The 18,534-nt window shown below is 43.7% G+C and overlaps 2 pseudogenes; both read left to right on the top strand.

The window, feature by feature from the left end:
* The first annotated feature begins 3,300 nt into the window (after positions 1-3,300).
* Positions 3,301-4,269, top strand: LOC117695219 (melanoma-associated antigen 10-like; annotated as a pseudogene).
* Positions 4,270-17,201: 12,932 nt separating this feature from the next.
* On the top strand, positions 17,202-18,289 carry LOC117695214 (melanoma-associated antigen 10-like; annotated as a pseudogene).
* Positions 18,290-18,534: the final 245 nt, after the last annotated feature.

Genomic DNA, 18,534 nt, shown 5'->3' with positions numbered 1-18,534 from the left:
GACGGTACCCAAGTTGTAGTTCAGTGGGTCCATTTGGAGGAATGGGCCTCTTCCCTTCCTTTACCTGGGAATCATTATCTACGAGACCTTTAGGAAGATTGCAGAGAGGAATATGTTGTCAGTTAACATGTTCTCTGTGAGTTGGCTGCAGAAGCCTCATCCAAGAGAGAAAGAAAGGGCCAGATAATCAAGCAACATTGTATTCCTTTGAGAGGCTTGGAGCAAAGCCCTCTGGGTTGGTAGGAGTGAGCTTCTCCAACTGCAGGGTCATTTGAAGACTCCAAACATTTTGTGTGATTTCTGGAATTTAGAGAATGCTCCAGTTCTCACTTAAGGGAATGAATCCCTCTCTGCAATACCTACATCTAGGTGCTTAGGGAGGTGTCATAACAGAGCTTTCATGTTCTGGGAGGGGTGATACAAGCTTTCAGGGTCCAGGTGAGTGTACATTAGACTACAAAGCCCCTTTCATAACAGAAGGTCCCCACATAAAGCAGCTTCAGCTCTGCTGTCTAGTAGACACAAAGGTTGGGCCCTTGTAGGAATCAGATGTTTGCCCACTCTGGTGCTCAGCCCTTAGTTATAGTATAGATGGCATTTTTAGAACTTCCTGGGGGAGGCAGGACTTGGTCTCTTCCTGACTCAAGTGTAAGCTGATGGTAGAGTTCAGATGCCCTATACAATGCAGACAGCCTGAGTCAATCCTGTTGTAACGACTGGCTCTCCTGAAAGAAACAGGAACCATTATTTTTGGTCCAGTACACCTTGCCATACCATTACATGTATAGTGTAAGGACTTGCAGGACACAGAACATTTTCTTTTTTGAGCTTGTAGACTGCCTTACTATCAGAGTTAATGGAATTCCACATTGCATACAGAGCATCCTTTCTGTACAGTGAGTCGACAGATAATATGTGTTGACTGTTGTGGTGTGTGCTATACTGAAGAGTCCTGTAGCTTGAACCAAAATCCTTACCTAACTGGGTGGAATGCTTTCATAGGAGTAAGGTTCTATCCTCCAATGGCACTCAGAATTACATACTTCTTATTGGATCAATTGAAAAACAGAGGGCCAAGGCCCCACAAACTCATATGGCAAGAACCCTTGGAGTCGTAAGTGGAGTAGTCTACTTTGACCTCAGTAGATATAAGGTCAGAACATTTTTCTGAGGTCCATGGTAAAGAGGAGTAGGATGCATCACTAGTCAAGGCAAAATCTAGGGTTCACTAGGGACAGCACACTACATAGTCAAACATTGACACTTTTTTTCTCACTTGCTCTCATAAACTTTGTGGCCCTTAAGACACTCACTGTTATACAGATATGCTGTATTATCCCTTCTCTCCCCTCTCCAAGGACTGCGGGCCTATCTACAGAAGGATATTATCAGAGCAGCAGAGGGAGCCACATAAAGGTTACCAGAGGAGGTGTGCATGGTTTGTATGCAGTCTAGGTGAGTTTCAGTTATGATGGTGAGAACTGAATGTGAAAAAATGTACAAACCCACCCACAGCAAGGGATGCCACAAAACCTGGCCACCTCCCTTATAATTTTCTGGATATTTATGTTTACGTGGGCATTGCGACTGCGTCTCTGTTATGCTTCCTGATTTGTTCTGATATTTCTCTAGGAGGTGAAGTCTTTGATCCCAGGGGTGATGTCCTGTTGGCAGAAGAAACAAATTATGGGCAACAAAGATGAGTCCCAGGATTAGCCATATCACAGACATGTATTCTAGGGACTCTATGTGTCCACAGTACAGAACATAGGCACTGTAATGACTGATAACGTTCTGAGGGCAACATTCAGAGGCGTTAAGTGGCATGCTTACTTGTACCTTGGGTAGGAAGGTGGGAGTCTTCAGCGAGATGTGGTCTTGTGTCATTTGCACATAAAGGAAGGTGTCAGGATGAAATCAGCTGAATAAAGCTCATGTGGTCTTAACAAAACCCAGTATCACCCCAGATGAGCTCAAGTCATGTGAACAATCCAGGATAACCCACTCAGATAAAAAGGGATGTGCCATTTCTCAGATGTCATGAAGGAGTGCAAATTGACCAGAGTGGGTATCCATAGTTAAAATCAAGGGTCCCGGGATGATGTATGTCCTAGATTGTATGATTTTCACAGGCCCCACACAAACTTGTCAAATATCTCACACATGCAGTACTGGGTGGAGATGTCTTGCTATACACCCTGTCTTTTTTTCAGGTCACTGGACTCAGGGAGCTGAAAAACCTGGTGAAGAGGCATTTGAGTGGAGTCATCAGAGGGAAGATCTCAGGAGTGTCAGGACTGAAGGTGAGGACTGAAGATGCCCTGCATTAATACGAGAGGGGAAATGTGCCCTACCTGCCCTTCTGTAACCTCTGAGGTAGATCAGAGGCCATAGATGATTTACCTCACCACATTTCCTCTTGCCACTGTATATCAGTAATAGGCTCTTGGTTCAAAGAAACCTGCCTCAGACCATCAGGAGAAGCAGTACAGTGCTGGTCCCTGATCAAGGAGAGTGTTGGGCAGGTGTGACATCTGACACCTCAGGACACATGAAAACCATTAAATTGTCTCATCTCTTGTAATTTAGTCTGAACAGGTGTAGGCAGATACGAAGCTCTATTAATCCCTTTTACTAATTTCCAGAGAGGTGAACACTGAAGTGTTTATTATAGGCCAGGATAAGGGCAGTGTCCAGCCCTTGACAGAGAAACATAAGGGCCCAGAATGATCACACAAGAAACCATTTACCTTAAGTAGGTTTACACCTTACAGTTCCTCTCTCCCTTTTTTTTAACCTTGGGAACTCAGGTACCAACTAGAAGTTAGCATATATGTGATTTTGTAAGCATCTCTTACAGTGATTCCAAAGTGGAAGATAAGAAAATCATCCACTGAGATAGTGTCCTCAGTTCCAGTAGAAGAGCAAAACTATGTATCCTCAGAACTGATAGGGATGCCCATCCTGCAAGTATAAATCAATTTTTCCAACAACCGAGAATATAGACACTCCAAGTTCCCTGGCCTCAAATATTCTAATGGTATCCAAGAGTTTATCTCCTCTGTGACCTGGCTGCACTCCAAACAGCTGGGTCACTTCCTGTTTCAGGCTTTCAGGATTCTAGGATTGCTTAGAGTCCTTGTCCCACTAGAGGGCTCTACTCAGGAGATCTCAAGAAACATGAAGGCATTTGAAGTCAGTGTGACATGGTCTGTGATAAAAATCTACTCGCCCTCCCCTTTCTCCATCAGGCCTGTGTATCCTCCCTGCTTAGATTGGGAGACTGTCCTTCCTGACTGTTGTTACCAAGGAAAGTGATAATGGCTGAGCCCCATAACACCCAGTGCTGCAACCTCCAAGACAGTGGTCAGGCCCAACAGGAGTTAGCCAATGCCCAGACTACCACGGCTGAAGGAGATGAGGAGGAAACAAGCACCACCTCCCATCAGGTGTATGGTGGTGGAATACCAAGTCCTCCCCAGAGTCCTCAGAGAGCTTCCTCACCCTGTGTGGCACTGGCCTCCATTCCTGATGGCCCATCTGAGGAAGCTTCCATCAAACCATTAGAAGAGCTGGAAGATCCACTATATTTGTTGCACCATGCACAGTACATAAAGGTGTATGACTTGGTGGAATTTCTGCTTTGCAAATATCGAATGAAGGCATTCACTACCAAAGCAGAAATGCTGGAGTGTGTTGGTAGAGCATATGATGAGTACTACCCTCTGATCTTTAGTGAGGCCTCTGAGTGCTTGAAGATGGTCTTTGGCATTGATATGGTAGAAGTGGACGCCTCTGTCCACTCCTACATCCTTGTCACTGCCCTGGGGATCACCTATGATGGGATGCTGACTGATGTCCAGGGTATGCCCAAGACAGGCCTCCTCATAGTGGTACTGGGTGTCATTTTCATGGAGGGAAACTGTGTCAGTGAGGAGATTATCTGGGAAAAACTGAATAACATAGGGTTGTAGTGGTGGGAGGGATCCTTACATACATAAAGACCCTAGGAAGCTCATCTCTGAGGAGTTTGTACAGGAAGGGTACCTGGAATACAGGCAGGTGCCCAATAGTGATCCTCCTACCCATGTGTTCCTCTGGGGCCCCAGGGCCTTTGCCGAAACCACCAAAATGAAAGTCTTGGAGTTTTTTGCCAGTATTGCTAAAACTCACCCCACAGCCTACCCTGAAAGGTATGCAGAGGCTTTGGAAGATGAGATAAACAGGGTCCAGACCTGGATCTATCAACGCATGCTTCAACAGGTCTGACCTGGGCACATCCTAGTTCACTGGCAATTCCCTTCTAACATCAGGTCAGACCAAGCCACTAATCGAGTATTGCACCCTCACTTTAGAGCTGGTGGGAGGAGACCCTGGAGCATTCTTCTTTTATTCTGTTTAGGTCACTTTAGGATTCTTGCTCTTTCAAATTACTAACACAATTACTACCAGGTCCACTAGTTTTAAGTTTCAGTCATTTGTAGTTCATGCACTGTTGTTTTTCCTGGTTTGAAGAATTTCATTATTTTGAAACCAAATTAGAATGACTTCTGTCTTAATTTGTAAAATGCCACAATAGACAAGTGACATTGAAATAGGATTTTCCTGGGCAATGGGAAAAACCTCGGGAATAATTTAAAAACAAGAATAAAATAAAGTTTTGATTGTCTTAAACTGTTTAGTGTCTTCGTGTGGTTAACAAATGAAAACCACAACTAAAAATGGCTAATAGAGTTTCTATCACAAAAGTCTTGACTGGTTTCCCATTCATATTAAGGTCGTCTCCAGACAGTGTGGCATTGGCTGAAGCCAGATGTATCTTTACCTTCAGAAAAGTGATACATACGTACATACATACAGACAGACAGACAGAGAGACATATTTGAAGCCAGAGCCATCATTTTCTCTTGATAGATTTTGGGTCGGAACCACAGCTCTATCAATACAGTTAGGAGTTCTTTAGGACCATTAGCACTAGAACATAAGTTTTGCAGAGGGGTGGAGTGAGGCAAACACCCTATGTCAATGGTGTAAACCAAGGCATTGTGGGAGTCTTAGACACATAGCATCTAGCAAGGTTTGTATGTCATCTTCTACTCCACCTGACCTTTTTTAAGATCACAATGTCCAGTCACTCATGAGGTACACATTTAGGTGATATATCCATTCAAATATCAACAGGCATTAGCTGTTAAGTAAATAATAATAAAGCTAAAATCCACAGACCAAGGGTGTTTTAGTAAAGAGAAGGTCAGGGAGTGGGTAGGGTTTAGGGATTCAAGAACAGATATGTATGTGTATGTGTATGTGTATGTGTATGTGTATGTGTATGTGTATGTGTATGTGTATGTGTATATGTACATAACTGTTTCCTGTTCTTTGTATTGTAAATGCCTTTGTCAACTCAGTTATTCTGGCCTCAATTTTTCTTCACTGTTAAAGATTCACACTTGCTTCTTTGCCTTCTGGCTGAATTCCTCTTCTTGACCTCAGACTTCCTCTGTAATTTGTTCTAATCATCTTGCTTCTCACTCTCTGGGTTTTTATCTCTCCACCTCCAAGCTTTCTCTGTGAAACTGCCTCCCATACCTTGTCTCTCTTAAGCAGCCTCCTTTTGTTTCCTGAGAGTTGGGAATATTTTTTCTCTCACTCATAGTTTCAAATATTTCTCTGATTTGTTACTTTGTCTGTCCCTCAATTCAACTTCACTTTCAAACATGGCTACTTCTTTCTACAAAATAACTTTACCACCCTTTGTTTGAGACTGAAGTTGTGCAGGAAATGTGTCTGCATTACAGCCAGAGGGATGAAATGTATGTCATTCCAGCTATACGACACAGATCTAGAAGGCCTTTGGGTTGGATCCCTTGGCAGAGCAGCCATGTTGCTGGATTAAAATTGCTCTACATGTTATGGATGTCATCTTGTTGGTCTTGAGAGATTGCTCACAGTGGGAGAGGATGTATCTCAGACTCTTTGTGCTGCACTTGCACCTCTTCTCCTCCTATTGGGTTTTCTTGTTTATCCTGGACCAGGGAGATGTTTACCTTGGCTTACTGTATTTCCTTTTGTAACGTTTGGTCATAGTTGTCCTTGGAGGTCTGCAATTTATGGAAGAGGAATCCAATGGGGACTGGATCAGGGTCTGCGCTGGTAGGAGAGGAGCTGTATGGCATGTATGGAGTAAAAATTCTGGTCGGGATGTATTGTATAAGAGAAGAATCTATTTTCTATTAAAATAGTAGTCCAGTTAAATTTCAAATAAATTTTAGAGTAAGAATCAAACCTCAAAGTGCTCCTCCAAGCTTCCAGAAGATTACCAACCTGTGACTTACATACTGAGTAAAGGCACAGAAAACAATGTTGAACTCATAAAAGCTAAACTTCTTATTATCTAACATTCTTTTAAAAATATATTATTTAAAATTTAAAAAAATACCTTTTTGAAAGATTACTGCACGAGTCAAAAATAATTTGGCAATTGTCTGTGACTATGTCCTGGATAAGTGAGTACACAGATGTCAAGTTTTTTTTGTCAAAGTCTCAATAAATGTCCTCATTACTGCCCCTCTTCACAATCATGTCTTTTGTACCTATCCATCCTTCCTGGCTGCTCCTACTCCTTTTCTGACCTTCTTTCTGCCTCTGGAAACCAGAAAGTTTCCCTGCCCTCCATGAAGCAGGGTGCATTTTAAAAGGTTCCTGCCTACAGAGCAGCACAGCCTTATCCCCTGAGAGAAGTGCACCTTGGTCTGGGGTGCTCAAACAAGGCTGAGATTTAGGTAGCTAGAAACCTACACAGTCTACCTTCCAGTGTGCTAGGATTGCACACTGACTTGGTAGGTGATTTGCTGTGCTTGGTTGATTACGCTGAAATGTGGAGACTGATTTTGTTATCTGTAAAAGGAATTTATACCCATGGACAGATTTATAACTTAACAGACGACTTTGAAAGAGAGACTACAACTGATACAAAGGTGGTTTGAGGGACCATACTGTTCCAGATAGTTTTATGTAGCTTGACACAAGCTGAAATCCTTTGAAAGCAGGAAACCTCAATTAAGAAAATAGCTACATAGGATTGGATTATAGTTAAGGCTTTGAGCATTGTCTTAATTAATTATTGATAGGAGAGGGTAGCCCATTGTGGGTGGTACCGCCCTGGGCTGGTCATCCTGGGTTCTATATGAAAGCAGATTGAGTGACCATGGTGATCAAGATAGTAGGCAGCACCCCTCCATAGCCTCTATATCATCTACTGCCTAAAGGTTCCTGCTCTATTTGAGGTCCAAGTGCATGCACCTCTCTCTTCCAGAACCCTCAGCTGTTTCCTTAGGAGTCAGGCTTCTGCTTCCTATACCCAAAGCCTGCTTTAAATAAAATATGAACCAGTATGTTGCAGAAATTTTCTGTCAAAAATCACATATAATGTAAATATATTTTTCTTTAACTTCAATATTGTACTAAATGGAAAAACAAAAGGCTCAGTCAGGCAAACAATAGCAGACAATGGGGAAGGGTAAAGGAAGAAGAAAAGAAAACTGCAAACTCTGAATTAAAGGTGAAGGCATTTTTAAACGCTGGTGTTGAACTAGTGATGTATTTTACTTGTGATAATGGGTCAGAAATAACTAGGTTTAAGACTTCTCTCCAGAAGCTGCCTTTGCTGCTGCTCCCATCTTCCCCTCATGCTCTGTCCTGGGGTTCTTTATTTTGTCTTGACTGTGTGGTTATCAGGAGTTCACTAGTTCTAAAACCTGCCCTGGCTCCATCACCCTGGCTAGTGCAGGTGGGAATGGCAGCACTACGGAGTGTGGTTCCTCCTGCATCTGAAGACACTGTCACCACCTGCTCTGGCCCCTGTAGGAGAACAGCTACTGCTTGGGATCCAATAAGCCCTAGCTGAAACTGCTCAAGTCCTGCCAGTAAGTATATTGACCATAGAGGAATTGACTGCACTGGCTGGCATGGCCAACCCCTGTTCACATGGTAACAAATATAAGGTGCACAATGGATCAGGGTGCCATCAGGATAGGGCATTGTTGACCAAGACCATGGCCTTCTGGCAGAGGAGACCTCCCATGCACCACACCCAGCATCTCCACAGGGTACCTCAGATATGGGTACCTGAGGTCTGTGTGCCACACTTTCAGTTCCATCATTAAAGATGCCCTATCAGCCATATCTCTAAGTTGAGTCAGTGAAGGAGGAAGGAGAGGAAGAGAGTCAAGAAGAGGAAGAGGAACACTTCTCTGAATACAAAGAAATAATCAGGTTCCTGTTACAAAACAAAACACCTACATGAATTAAGGGATTGCTACACACTTAGTAACAATTCCTCTGGAATGAACAAATGTTAGCTTATGTTTTTTTTCATGGTTTAATTTCTGACCACACTGTATTAAAATATTGATTACATGTTCAATTTTTATATTAGTATAATATATCCACTGTAGCCACCACAGCTTGGTTCCTAGATCATGACTGGCATGTGAATAAAAAAATAGAGACACAGACAAATGTACAGAAAATCTTGGATATGTGGGATATTTTTACTCTGATGAATTAGAACTATCTTTCACGCATCCTCCTGGATGTTATTTGATGATCAGTCTCAGGTTGCAGTCCTCTTGGAAGAGGAAGCAGTAGTGGTCTGTTTTTATACACATGGACAAATTTTTACTTGATATAAAAGAAGTATTTGTCTGTTATCATCAGTCTGTGTGTCTGAGGAACTAGAATCCAAGATATGACTGTCACCTTGTCAACCAATACAGGCTCACTCAGAATTGATTCAGTCTGTACACTCACCCAGGTTTCCTTGGCTTACTAGACTGACCTTAGATTGATTTCTCAACAAGAACATCAGCTAAATCCAAGAAGCCTTTGTGTGTGTGTGTGTGTGTGTGTGTGTGTGTGTGTGTGTGTGTGTGTGTGTGTGTGTGTTTGTGTGTGTGTTTGTGTGTGTGTGCTTAAATTATATTGATTCTTATTAGGATATCGGCATAAAACTTAGAGTGTACAAAAATGTCAATCTAGAAAGAACTATATTAACTAATCTAGCTCTGCTCTACATTTTCTAGGATCAAATAACATAAATGATCCTCAAATACACAGTTTCATACATACCCCCAAATTTGGAGAAGCCGTTAACTGTGTTGTAAAATTCCCAGGTCCTATTTTCATACTCAAAGGAGCTCAGATGCAGAGGGAAGAATCCCAAAGGATACAGTGGCACCTCTGATGTCAGTTTATTACCAAACCTACCCATGACCTTTCCCTAGGTCTAGTCAATTTTCCCTTAACTCTAGTGAAGGGGAAATTTTCATGATTTCCAGAGACACAGATAGTCAGACCTGTAGATTCATATCTGAAGTACCACAGAGGGACCCCAAACACTACAGATAAACTCCTGTGAGAAACAAAGGAACATAAGGCTCAACGTGGAGGAATGGGTCTGTGAGCCTTTAGCCCTCCAATCCTGGGGAGTAAACACAGGACACCCTCCCTGCTTTCTTTATACATTCGGGAAATGGAAAAGGGCCTTGACTGTTTGCAGGGTGAGGTAGGAACTGAGAGCAGAGTGTGGGTGCTCTGGTCTACAGAAAGGTCCAGAAGATAACAGAAAACAGGGCAGGGCTGTGGTTTACACCAAAGAAAGACTATTACTTGGGAATGAGGACATAGCACTTCCACTCCAGAGATTCTGACAATAGGTGCTCTTAACAATTTTTGGCAAAGAGGGAGCATGTGACATTTACAGTCAAGATGTAACTTTGGAATAGATTCCAGATAGAACTACATTAAAGATACTTTAGAGTAGAAGTCAGATTCTGGATGAACAGGCCCAGACAATCAAGTTATTTAGTGTCCTTTGGATGATCCTGCACCAAATAGAGGTAGACTATTTGGGTAGTATTTTGGTATAGAGGTAGTGGGAATGAGACTGTGCCCAAGCTTTGGTATCTTCATCTAGGGACTTGGGGAACACAGAGCCAATTTACATGGTTCTGGAGTCTATAGGCTGCCTCAGTGATAAACTTAAGAAAGGAGCTCCTCCATATTCTGTCACATCAGAGACTTAGACCATTGAGAGCAATTCTGTGAACTTTCTAAACAAGAGACCGCCACACAGTGCCCTTTCATTCCAGTTAAGAGATTAGAGTTGACTGGTTAATAGTCTTTCCATGATAAATAGTACCTAAAGCCTGCAGATTCATCCCTTGGCTCTGTGGAGAAACAAATAGTTCAGCTGTAGGAATGAGCTGCTTGCCTCTCCTTTCTAGAGAGTATGTATGTATAGGTTCCATTGTCAAACATTCCTTGAGGGAAAGCTCTAGAATAGGTGGCTGAGTGAAAAGAATACCTGAGAGTGAACTATGGACACACTGACTTTTTGAGAGCATCGCACATAATATAAAGTTACTAATGTGAGCTGCACCTAAAAAGGACAGGTGTTGTGGCAAGAAGCCACCACTGCTCCTTCTCAGTGGACTCTGTCTTTAGGCACCATTTCAGAGGTTCCCAGAAGTGCAGTCTCATGTGATCATTTTAGTCTGGATAGAAGGAGGGGAGTGGGTTTTCAGAAGGGAATCGAGGATCTACCGCCTCAGACAATTAAGCTTGGTATGTATCCTAGAGGGTTCCTGAAGTAACTAGTTGTCCACTCAGTAGATTGAGCCTGGGCTGCATTATCCATATAGGAGGACAAAGGAGTCTGAAGTCGGTTTACTGGGGTTCTTTGGGATTAATGCAAGCCTCAGTGCTAACCTGTGCATATGAGTCCTTACCCAGACATATATGTCTCATGACATGGGGGCCTCAGGGACATTTTGTTAGGTTTCTGAGATTAAAGAATCCTCTGTGATGACATGTGATATGGAGCTCCTCTCCAGCCTTTAGTGTCTGGTGATGTTGTGAAGTTGGCAGCATTATGTTAGAAGCCTGGAATGGAGGTCACCTTGTTCTGACAGTTGAAGTAAGAATTCCGGGTTCACTTCAAACCTTTTTAGGATTGATGTTCCCCCAAATAATATAGCTTCATCCCTTCAGCCTGCCTAGTTGCCAGTGTGATAACCTCGTGGCAATAAGTTCCTTCCTTCCCAATTCTGGAGACTATCTAATATTGATATTTTTTTTTTTCAAAAAAGTTTGTGAGGAAAAACTGAACAATAGTTGGCTGTATCAAACTAGTAGCTAATTCTGGACTATGGAAGCATGGGTTGGGTCAGAGTGACCCAGATAATATGGTATTATTAATGATATAACCTCACCAAGTATAGGAGCACCCTCCTGGGAATGAGCCCCTACCACATTTAATCTGGGACTCTGTCCTTAGGCACCATTTCTGAGGTTCCCCAAAATGCTAGATCAGGTGACATTTTCATTCTGACTGAAAGTTGACGACTGGATATTTTATGCTGGATCCCGGACCCACAGGCTCAGACAACTAAGCCACTTCCTGATGGCCTTGGGATCAGGAATCAAACAGGAGCCCCATTACTGGAAAGAGCTTGGCTTCCAGTGTCCATACTGGTGGGCAGCCTGGGGACTGGTTGTTGTGCTTCTCCGGGTTTAAGGCATGCCTCAGTGAGGACTTGGGCATGTGAGTCCCTCCACAGTCATATATCTGGTGACATGGGGCTTCCGGAACGTTTTGTGAGGTCCCTGAAGTTAAAGGAACCTGTGTGCTGACGGGTGATGTAGAGCACCTCGCCAGCCGTTCATTTCCGGTGACTTTGTGGACTCAGCGCCATTTTGTGAGCCATCTGGAAGGGAGGTCGCGGAGCCGAGCCAGTAGAGGTAAGAATTTTGAGTTCATCCCTAAACCTACCAGGATTGAAGGTTTGTACATAATACAGACGCCTCCTTTAGCCTGCTTAGGTCCCAGTAGGGTAACCTGGGGGGAACTAGGTTCTTATTCCTCGATTCTAGAGACTGCGTAAAGTTGCCATTTTGAAGCATGCATGGGGAAAAGCTACGGAACAGTTGGCTGTGTCAAACTAGTAGCAGAGAGTGGACTGTGGAAGGGTGGGTTGGGTCAGTGGGACCCAGATAATACCGTATGCATGGTATATCCTCAGCAAGTAGGGGCAGCTTCGCGGGAATGAGCCCATACCCCATTTCATCCTGGACTCTGTCTTTATGCATCCTTTTACAGGTTCCCAGAAAGGCAGGATCAGGTGACAGTTTTAGTGTGGAGTGAACTCGTGGAGTGGCTGGTTGAAGATGGATCCAGGAGTCATAGGCTCAAAGAATTAATTAGGTTTGTATCCCTTTGGGATCCTGAAGGAAACAGGAGCCTCCTTAGTGTAAAGAACCTCGGTGACAGTTTGCATGTGGGAGGACTTGGGAGCCTGAAGGCCATTTGGTGAGGTTCAGTGAGTTTCAAGCCTGCCTCAGTGCTCACTTTAGGTAATGACACACTCAACAGCCATCTCTACCTGGTGACATGGGCAATTTGGGAATGTTTTGTGAGGTCCTAATTTTTTTAGGAAATTTCTGGGCTGATTTTTGAGATAGAGTGATTGGTCAGCCTTTTATATCAGGTGACTTTGTGGACTTGGTGCCATTTTGCAAGTCCTCACTGTGCCACTTGAGGAAAGAATTTCGGGAAAAGAACAAAACTTTTGACACACATATTTCCCCTGAGAAAATATCTCTTCCTGCCCAGGATTTTGTCTTTGGGAAAGAGACATCCCCTATTGTTAGCATAGCTCCAAGTAGAGCTCACTGGTAGGATCTAGATCCTTGCTCCATGATACCTGAAGAGTCAGGATAGTCACTATTTTAAGTTCTTTTGTGAGAGAAGGAGCTGGAATACTATCCTGGGTGAAACGAGTTCCCAGGAATGTATTGTAAAACCTCTGCTTGGGGATGAGTGACCCCACAGCCTCTAGGATGGCAAATGTGAACTCCACCAAACACAGGCCTTTTATGAAATAAGCCTCATCGTCTTCACTCTGTGAGGACTCTGAGCATAGGCACCACTTCAGAAACCAGGGATCAGCAATCATTTTAAAGTAAAAATGGGAGAAGGGAGTGTGTTGGTAGCTGGTTTCTAGATGGTTATTCTCATACAACATAGTTACCTTCTATCATTTCAGGGACTTAATCCAAATGGGGGCAGTTCTGTGGGGACTGGACCTGTATCCAAGATTCCAGATTGCATATAGGGAGTTCCAGGACTCAGCATCATCTTGTGATACTCCTTGTAGAAAGACAGAAATGCCAGGTTTGTGTGTGTGTGTGTGTTGTGTTGTGTTTGTGTGTGTGTGTGTGTCAGCTTACACGAGGCCAAAGGGCTCCATCAGGGTATAAGGTGCAATGGGAATGCAGAGTTCACCCTTCAGTTAGTATTGCATGGAGTATGCCATGCATTTTGGCATGAGCTGCTTGCTGAGTCCATCTTCTTGCACCATGAACACAGGTGTTTTTAAGGAGTTCCCAGAAGGAGGTTTACATTACATTCAGGGAGGAAGTTAGATCTGAGAGTGGACCATAGAAGCTGCAGTTCAGAGAAAGGGCCACGTAACATAATCAATGGGCAGTAATCATGGCCCCAGATGCAGGAATCAGCCTGTGCTCACTATCAAAGACACAGAAAAACAGTTTTTAATAGTTACATCAGCCCAAGTGGTAGCTTCACATTCAGGCTCTGTAACTTGCCTGTGGGTCTGTTGCTAAGGCCCCTGGCAGGCTACCAGTGTGGATGTCAACTTTTGGGTCATACCCCTTTTAGGGTTTCAGATCAGATACCCGGCATAGAAGATGTTTACATTATGAATCATAGCAGTTGCAAAAGTATAGTTATGGAATAGCAACCAAAATAATTTGATGGTTGTGGGTGACAACCACATGAGAAACTCTATTAAACATACTCAGCATTAGTAAGGGTTAAAAATACTGATCAAGAGGGTACCCAAGTTGTAGTTCAGTGGGTCCATTTGGAGGAATGGGCCTCTTCCCTTCCTTTACCTGGGAATCATTATCTAGGAGACCTTTAGGAAGATTGCAGAGAGGAGTATGTTGTCAGTTAACATGTTCTCTGTGAGTTGGCTGCAGAAGCCTCATCCAAGAGAGAAAGAAAGGGCCAGATAATCAAGCAACATTGTATTCCTTTGAGAGGCTTGCAGCAAAACCCTCTGGGTTGGTAGGAGTGAGCTTCTCCAACTGCAGGAGGTCATTTGGAAGACTCCAAACATTTTGTGTGATTTCTGGAAGTTAGAGAATGCTCCAGTTCTCACTTAAGGGAATGAATCCCTCTCTGCAATACCTACATCTAGGTGCTTAGGGAGGTGTCATAACAGAGCTTTCATGTTCTGGGAGGGGTGATACAAGCTTTCAGGGTCCAGGTGAGTGTACAGTAGACTACAAAGCCCCTTTCATAACAGAAGGTCCCCACATAAAGCAGCTTCAGCTCTGCTGTCTAGTAGACACAAAGTTGGGCCCTTGTAGTAATCAGATGTTTGCCCAGTCTGGTTTCCAGCCCTTGGTTATAGTATAGATGGCATTTTTAAAACTTCCTGGAGGAGGCAGGACTTGGTCTCTTCCTGACTCAAGTGTAAGCTGATGGTAGCAGTTCAGATGCCCTATACAATGCAGACAGCCTGAGTCAATCCTGTTGTAACGACTGGCTCTCCTGAAAGAAACAGGAACCATTATTTTTGGTCCAGTACACCTGCCATACCACTACATGTATATGTAAGGACTTGCAGGACACAGAACATTTTCTTTTTTGAGCTTGTAGACTGCCTTACTATCAGAGTTAATGGAATTCCACATTGCATACAGAGCATCCTTTCTGTACAGTGAGTCGACAGATAATATGTGTTGACTGTTGTGGTGTGTGCTATACTGAAGAGTCCTGTAGCTTGAACCAAAATCCTTACCTAACTGGGTGGGATGCTTTTATAGCAGTAAGGTTCTATCCTCCAATGGCACTCAGAATTACATACTTCTTATTGGATCAATTGAAAAACAGAGGGCCAAGGCCCCACAAACTGATATGGCAAGAACCCTTGGAGTCGTAAGTGGAGTAGTCTACTTTGACCTCAGTAGATATAAGGTCAGAACATTTTTCTGAGGTCCATGGTAAAGAGGAGTAGGATGCATCACTAGTCAAGGCAAAATCTAGGGTTAACTAGGGACAGCACACTACATAGTCAAACATTGACACTTTTTTTCTCACTTGCTCTCATAAACTTTGTGGCCCTTAAGACACTCACTGTTATACAGATATGCTTTATTATCCCTTCTCTCCCCTCTCCAAGGACGGCGGGCCTATCTACAGAAGGATATTATCAGAGCAGCAGAGGGAGCCACATAAAGGTTACCAGAGGAGGTGTCCATGGTTTGTATGCAGTCTAGGTGAGTTTCAGTTATGATTGTGAGAACTAAATGTGAAAAAATGTACAAACCCACCCACAGCAAGGGATGCCACAAAACCTGGCCACCTCACTTATATTTTTCTGGATATTTCTGTTTACGTGGGCATTGTGACTGTGTCTCTGTTATGCTTCCTGATTTGTTCTGATATTTCTCTAGGAGGTGAAGTCTTTGATCCCAGGGGTGATGTCCTGTTGGCAGAAGGAATATCTTATAGTCAACAAAGAGAAGACCCAGGATTAGCCATATCACAGACATGTATTCTCGGGACTCTATGTGTCCACAGTACAGAACATAGGCACTGTAATGCCTGATAATATTCTGAGGGTAACATTCAGAGGCAATAAATGGCATGCTTACTTGTACCTTGGGTAGGAAGGTGGGAGTCTTCAGCGAGATGTGGTCTTGTGTCATTTGCACATAAAGGAAGGTGTCAGGATGAAGTCAGTTGAATAAAGCTCATGTGGCCTTAACAAAACACAATATCACCCCAGATGAGCTCAAGCCATGTGAACAATCCAGGATAACCCATTCAGATAAAAAGGGATGTGCCATTTCTCAGGTGTCATGAAGGAGTGCAAATTGACCAGAGTGGGTATCCATAGTTAAAATCAAGGGTCCCGGGATGATGTATGTCCTAGATTGTATGATTTTCACAGGTCCCACACAAACTTGTCAAATATCTCACACATGCAGTACTGGGTGGAGATGTCTTGCTATATACCCTGTCTTGTTTTCAGGTCACTGGACTCAAGGAGCTGAAAAACCTGGTGAAGAGGCATTTGAGTGGAGCCATCAGAGGGAAGATCTCAGGAGTGTCAGGACTGAAGGTGAGGACGAAGATGCCCTGCATCAATACGAGAGGGGAAATGTGCCCTACCTGCCCTCCTGTGAGCTCTGAGGTAGATCAGAGACCATAGATGATTTACCTCACCTCAATTCCTCTTCCCACTGTATCTCAGTAATAGGCTCTTGGTTCAAAGAAACCTGCCTCAGACCATCAGGCAAAGCAGTATAGTACTGGTCACTGATCAAGGAGAGTGTTGGGCAGGTCTGACATCTGACACATCAGGACACAGGAAAACCATTAAATTGTCTCATCTCTTGTAATTTAGTCTGAACACGGGTAGGCACATATACAGCTCTATTAATAACTTTTATTAATTTCCAGAGAGGTGAACACTGAAGTGTTTATTATAGGCCAGGATAAGGGCAGTGTCCAGCCCTTGACACAGAAACTTGAGGGCCCAGAATGATCACACAAGAAACCATTTACCTTAAGTAGCGTTATACCCCACAATTCCTCTCTCCCTTCTTTTTAAGCTTGGGAACTCAGGTACCAACTAGAAGTTAGCATGTATGTGATGTTGTCTGCATCTCTTACAATGATTCCAAAGTGGAAGATAAGAAAAAATCATCCTCTGAGATAGTGTCCTCAGTTCCCGTAGAAGAGCAAAACTATGTATCCTCAGAACTGATAGGGATGCCCATCCTGCAAGTATAAATCAATTGTTCCAACAACTGAGAAAATAGACACTCCAAGTTCCCTGGCCTCAAATATTCTAATGGTATCCACTAGTTTATCTCCTCTGTGACCAGGCTGCACTCCAAACAGCTGGGTCACTTCCTGTTTCAGGCTCTCAGGATTCTAGGATTGCTTAGAGGCCTTGTCCCACTAGAGGGCTCTACTCAGGAGATTTCAAGAAACATGAAGGCATTTTGAAGGCAGTGGGACATGGTCTGTGATAAAAATCTACTCACCCTCCCCTTTCTCCATCAGGCCTGTGTATCCTCCCTGCTTAGATTGGGAGACTGTCCTTCCTGCCTGTTGTTACCAAGGAAAGTGATAATGGCTGAGCCCCATAACACCCAGTGCTGCAACCTCCAAGACAGTGGTCAGGCCCAACAGGAGTTAGCCAATGCCCAGGCTACCACGGCTGAAGGAGATGAGGAGGAAACAAGCACCACCTCCCATCAGGTGTATGGTGGTGGAATACCAAGTCCTCCCCAGAGTCCTCAGAGAGCTTCCTCTCCCTGTGTGGCACTGGCCTCCATTCCTGATGGCCCATCTGAGGAAGCTTCCATCAAACCATCAGAAGAGCTGGAAGATCCACTATATTTGTTGCACCATGCACAGTACATAAAGGTGTATGACTTGGTGGAATTTCTGCTTTGCAAATATCGAATGAAGGCATTCACTACCAAAGCAGAAATGCTGGAGTGTGTTGGTAGAGCGTATGATGAGTACTACCCTCTGATCTTTAGTGAGGCCTCTGAGTGCTTGAAGCTGGTCTTTGGCATTGATATGGTAGAAGTGGACGCCTCTGTCCACTCCTACATCCTTGTCACTGCCCTGGGGATCACCTATGATGGGATGCTGACTGATGTCCAGGGTATGCCCAAGACAGGCCTCCTCATAGTGGTACTGGGTGTCATTTTCATGGAGGGAAACTGTGTCAGTGAGGAGATTATCTGGGAAAAACTGAATAACATAGGGTTGTGTGGTGGGAGGGATCCTTACATACATAAAGACCCTAGGAAGCTCATCTCTGAGGAGTTTGTACAGGAAGGGTACCTGGAATACAGGCAGGTGCCCAGTAGTGATCCTCCTACCCATGTGTTCCTCTGGGGCCCCAGGGCCTTTGCCGAAACCACCAAAATGAAAGTCTTGGAGTTTTTTGCCAGTATTGCTAAAACTCACCCCACAGCCTACCCTGAAAGGTATGCAGAGGCTTTGGAAGATGAGATAGACAGGGTCCAGACCTGGATCTATCAACGCATGCTTCAACAGGTCTGACCTGGGCACATCCTAGTTCACTGGCAATTCCCTTCTAACATCAGGTCAGACCAAGCCACTAATCGAGTATTGTACCCTCACTTTAGAGCTGGTGGGAGGAGACCATGGAGCATTCTACTTTTATTCTGTTTAGGTCACTTTAGGATTCTTGTTCTTCCAAATTGCTAACACAATTACTACCAGGTCCACTAGTTTTAAGTTTCAGTCATTTGTAGTTCATGCACTGTTGTTTTTCCTGGTTTGAAGAATTTCATTATTTTGAAACCAAATTAGAATGACTTCTGTCTTAATTTGTAAAATGCCACAATAGACAAGTGACATTGAAATAGGATTTTCCTGGGCAATGGGAA

This window comes from Arvicanthis niloticus, chromosome X (assembly GCF_011762505.2).
Source record: "Arvicanthis niloticus isolate mArvNil1 chromosome X, mArvNil1.pat.X, whole genome shotgun sequence".
Classification (NCBI taxonomy): Eukaryota; Metazoa; Chordata; class Mammalia; order Rodentia; family Muridae; genus Arvicanthis; species Arvicanthis niloticus.
The sequence above is the reverse complement of the archived record's forward strand: the minus strand, read 5'-3'. Positions and strand labels throughout refer to the sequence as shown.